A 5,652-nucleotide genomic window follows, 5' to 3' on the forward strand; every position below is an offset into this window, starting at 1 on the left:
TGCTTTAGAAAATGTCTGCCCAAATGATATTTTTAAAGAATGTCACGTTTTTTGACCAACAGTTACAAAACCCAAATATATCCAGTTTACAATGACAGAGATAAAATTGTCATTGGAAACTGCAACCAGATAATGTTTTGATACAAATCAGTTAATCAGCTAATTGTTTACAGCACACATGTGCTGTAAATGAGGTGAGGAGGTGAGATGAGGACCTTACCTTCGCAATGATTTGAGAAAAAAAGTACAACGTATAAAAAGCAAAGAACAATGGATACACGTTGAGTCAATTTTCTGATTTAAAAGAAGAAAAAAAAAACTTACACAGGCAAGGCCTACCTTGCCTACCCCCAAAACACAACAATGATAAAAATCCAGTGTCTCCAAAATAAAACGCTTCTTTATAAAACCTTGGAGTGTAGGAGGTGGAGGAAGTAGAGCCGGAGGAGCAATGACACCCTTTCCAACCTACTCTCTTTATCCCCTTATCTCTAAAGATACAGGGCTAACTACAGGCCTGATATACCACTAGGTTCTGATGTCGATAAAACAAAAAGATATTTTTGACGGCTTATATGCACACATACACTATAAAACTGTGTGCGTGTACTTAACATGTAAGTGTGTGTGTGGGTGTGTCTCAGTAGGGACAGAAGGGATTACAGGAAGATTGGTGTGCAACCAGGTTGCTGGACGGATCCCCTCCAAACACTCCGTGCTGCCCCACTGGGCCTTTCATCAAGTGTGTGTGTGTGTGTGTGTGTGTGTGTGTGTGTTCAGGGTTGGAACTAGAGAGGGAGGGTTCAGTGTGGGATCACAGATGGAGACATAATTTTTCAGTATCCTAACATCTTCTTCCTCCCTCTCTCCTTTCTTTCTTTCATTTGCTACCTCACATACAAATCCCACCTTTTTGTTTGGTTTGTAGACTACAGTACCAAACATTGCCCTTACCCTTACCTTAACTGTCTTTAAAATAACCCTGAACTAGGGTTGTGAATCGATTAATATATTTAAGCGCGAATAATCGCATGATTGTCCATGACTTATCGCAAATTAATCACACATTTTTTTATCTGTTAAAAATGTATCGTAAAGAGACATTTTTCAAGTATTTAATACTCTTATCAACATGGGAGTGGAAGTAAATATGCTGCTTTATGCAAATGTATGTATATATTTATTATTGGAAATTAATTAACAACACAAAACAATGACAAATATTGTCCAGAAACCCTCACAGGTACTGCATTTAGCATAAAACAATATGCTCAAATCATAACATGGCAAACTGCAGCCGAACAGGCAACAACAGCTGTCAGTGTGTCAGTGTGCTGACTTGAATATGATTTGCCCCAAACTGCATGTGATTATCATAAAGTGGGCATGTCTGTAAAGGGGAGACTCGTGGGTACCCATAGAACCCATTTTCATTCACATATCTTGAGGTCAGAGGTCAAGGGACCCCTTTGAAAATGGACATGCCAGTTTTTCCTCGCCAAAATTTAACGCAAGTTTAGAGCGTTATTTAGCCTCCTTCTCGACAAGCCAGTATGACATGGTTGGTACTGATAGATTCCTTAGGTCTTCTAGTTTCATGTGATGCCAGTATCTTCGCTACAACATCCAAAAGATCGATTGTGTTAATGTGTTACATAAATTAGTGGCATTAAAACAAATTTGCGTTATTACTGCGTTAACTTTGACAGCCCTAATCCAAAAACTTGGGTTGAAATATACAAATATGATGAGACACTTTTTTCTTTTTCTTTTTTTTTTAAAGTAAACAATACATTTGGGCAGATTTGTTAAAAGCTGTTTGTGCAGCAGAGTTGTAGCGTACTATATGACAGTACTACAGGTTCTAATTTTCTCTTCCTGTGCTGCTGGTAACATCTTCCCTCCCTGTTTCATTGCTTTCCACCCTCTCTGCTGTGCTTCTTCCCCTCCCTCTCTGCCTTCCTCTCACTCTCTCCACCCACCAGTGATTGCACAATCTTCCCATCACCACCATAATCATAACAGCCCAGATTCTGTGCCAGTGTGTAGCCACTGCCAGTCTGCACACACACACACACACACACACACAAACTGAGACACACAAACACACACACACACACACACGTGTCCTGGAGGAGAAATACAGTTGGAGCTTTTATGCTGCTTTCCCAAGTGGCTGTTTTCGAGCGCAGCCACAATGGAGGGCCTAATGTGGATTTGTTTAGAGAGCTGGTTAATTGGAGTGGGATGCTCTAATTGCACCTCTTTCATGGTGTGTGTGTGTGTGTTTGTGTGTTTGTGGATGCAGATGTGTGTGAGTGTGTGAATGTGAGTGTCACCTGGCCTTTGTTTGGACTGTGTGTGTGGGAAAACATTTGCTCAGCTATAACTACACTACACAAACACTATGAGCTACATAACACACACATAAGAGGTGTGAAGTGTCTAAGTACAGAGAGCTGGAGGGAAACAAACAGAGAGAGAAAGAATACATCAATAGTACGCCTTATAATAGGTATAAGCTTCTGTATGTGCAGAGCCCCCCCCCCCACCATTTATGTGAATGCACAACTTGTGTTTGTACATGTGCTCTCCTCTGTCTCTTTTTGCTGGTGTGGTCCCCCAGTTGGGGGTGCTCTAAGTCTTTGTATGACTCCACTGCTGGCTTGTACATGTGTGTGTGTGTGTGTGTGTGTGTGTGTACATGGATGCCTGGCTATTTGTATTTCAAAGCTACTTGCTACTTCCGTTGCAATTCCGTTGAAATGCACTAAAACGGAGCGTTTCAGACAGAGGGTGAATACAGGTATATTCAGGCAGACAGTATGAGGAAAATAAAGTTTTTTTTTAACATTACAGCATGTAAACATGTTCTAGTAGAAACACAAAATTCAAGTATGAACCTGAAAATGAGCACGATATGGGACCTTTAAGTATAGTAGTAATAGTTTTCAGTGTGGTTGTTAGGCCTACTAGTAGCCAGCAGCATTTTACAAGATACATACAGGTGACAAATTAAAGGAAGATCCAGGTTACATGAATGGGGAAATGTAATGAATGCAGATGCTTCCGTAAAGGACACAAGGGGTCACCAATGACACACTGGATGGCCACCAGATCCCATCCCAGTCTATGGGATCTATGGGAGATTCCGGACCAATGTGTTGGACAGTGCTCTCCACCACCAGGGTTGGAAAAAAATATATTCATCTATGTTTCGCAATTTTTTTTTTAAGATTTTGAAATCGATTTTTTTTAATGCCAGAATTGATATATTTGCTTCATTTGAGTCTATGCAGAGGTAGAATGAAGTTACCGCTTTGATTGTTGTAGTCTGAGTAACGTGGTGTCATATCTGATCCGTGTCTGTCAACCAAAACAAACCAGCCGGCTGCAACGAGTTGAAATGGCGGAGGGTTCCACGTGGATATGACCTGCACCCTCACATTTTAAATCCAAAGTGGTAAAAACTACACAGTAAAGGATGGAAACACTTTGGGTTTCACACATTGCAGGAAAAGCAGAGCTCGACATCACGGCTAAAGCTGCATGCTAACTCTGTCACAGACAGGAAACGTTATCATATCGCGGTAACGTGCGGTCAAGCCGGCCGTCGCTCTCATCTCCGTGATCAAATCGATGCTACAACTGTAGAGCGCCCATATACTGACATTTATGTTAAATGCATTCAAACGGCCCGATGGAGCTGACCATGGATGGATAAAGAGAACGGAGCTGACGGGAGAGCTAGCGACGGACTTGGAGAAGTTAGAGAAAGTATACACGTGTGACTACGTCCGTTTTTCAAAATATGATGTTAACAAACGGTACTATATGTACAAAATACATCTATGGAAATAAGATTAATTGGATTATATTCACCAGAAGTATAACACATGACATGTCCCTTATAAATTATAAAGAAAATATGACTAATTTGTGAGGGAAATGTCTTTTTTTAATAAATAATGCCTGACCGATATATTTGACTTCAGGACATCTCTGACTACATACATGCTGAAATCAAACGCTTTTACTGTATTAATTTAGATATTTTCCAAAGTAAAAGTCCCTAGAAGTGTATGATTCAACTTCCTCCCATGGTCTAGTGTTAAAAAAGTTAACAAAAATCACAATAAATCGTATCGCAATACATGTAGAATCGCAATACATGAAAATCGCAATACATATCGAACCGGCATCCAAGAAACGTGATAGTATTGAATCAGGAGATGGGCGTATCGTCCCAGCCCTAATATCCACCACCATCATCAAAACACAAACATATCTTTATGTAGCATATCTCTTGGAAGAATGGTGTTCAACCCTCCATAGAGTTCTAGAGAAACAATGACGAGGAGCATTGAAGCTGTTGTTGAGGCTCATGGAGGCCCGACACCTTACTGATTTTTCTTTTAGTTTGTCACCCGATGTGAAACTTGCTATCCCATCTACTAACAAAAGCAGGTTTGAACAATAAAATAAGCCAAAATGAAATGACAAAAAAGGAAGAAATAAATAATAAAGTTTTAAATGAATTGTCAGTCGGTCCAGTTATCGACTTCCTTCTTTCTCAATCTTTTCATTCCCCTCTCTTTCGTCCACTCTCGTTCCCTCCTCTTCCTCCTCATCTGTATCCATTTGTTTTTTTTCCCCTTCGACTTTCCCTCTTTACTCTGTCTGTCCAGTTCTCTTTCAGTCTCAGTCCACCATCCACTTATGATGATTGTGTGTGTGTGTGTTGGGTACCTCTGTGTGAGTGCAAACACATGGCGTGTCCTAAGTGGGCCATAGGCCTAAAGCTAATCAATGATCGTCATTTAAGCCCATTCTCATCCTGCAAACACACACAGACGCACAGACACACACACCACAGTGCTTTGCTGATCAATTGAAAATAAGTGTCATTCACTTTTTGCTCGTCTGCTAAAGGACGTGGACGAAGCCCGGATGGTCCGTCTCTACCTCTCTCTTTAGACTCTTCTTTGTGTGCTTCTGTGTTTAGTTGTCATTGTTGTGGCATTTTGAGAAAAAGAGAGTGATCTCTTTTGTCAGTGTAAGTGTATGTGTATGTGTGTAGTCAGGTGCACACACGTGTTTGCAGGGTCAGTCTAAATGGAGATGTATTATTAGTAACCATTCTGAGCGTGGTCACTGTAGTTCCATAGCAAGGCAATCAGATCACTTAGGAGTCTTCTTGGTCTATGGTTCTATGGCCTAAAGCTTCCTGTCTCTCCTTGTATGTCTCTCTCTCTCTCTCTCTCCCTATCCTTTAATGCCCCTCTCCAACACACAAAACCCCCCAGCAGCCATTGCCATCACCCCTTATCTCCTCTCTCCTCAACCCTCTCCTCTCTACCACTCCAGCCTCCTGTCCTTTACCTCCATGGGGGGGAAAAAAAGACAAGGTCATGAAGATAAACATAGAAAAGTGAAAGTGGAAGAGAGAGAGAGAGACAGAGAGAGCTGAAATGAACCATCTCATTTGGACATTAGCCCCTGGGCGGCCGTGGTGAGAGGCTACTGTAGCTAGCCTAGCGGATAATACCCAATTGTCTATAAGGCATTATTTAGCTTCAGTTAGCCGGCTGCTTTGACAAGCTATTAGTGGAGAGAATGAAGAGCAGGGGTAATGCAAGACTCCCTGTGTGT

General features: G+C 41.3%; 1 protein-coding gene across 3 annotated transcripts in view; it reads left to right on the forward strand.

Moving 5' to 3' along the window:
• The window catches only part of camkmt (calmodulin-lysine N-methyltransferase), a 173,207-nt gene that overhangs the window by 20,338 nt on the left and 147,217 nt on the right, over positions 1 to 5,652 (forward strand). The window lies entirely within an intron of this gene.

This window comes from Sebastes umbrosus, chromosome 10 (assembly GCF_015220745.1).
Source record: "Sebastes umbrosus isolate fSebUmb1 chromosome 10, fSebUmb1.pri, whole genome shotgun sequence".
NCBI lineage: Eukaryota > Metazoa > Chordata > Actinopteri > Perciformes > Sebastidae > Sebastes > Sebastes umbrosus.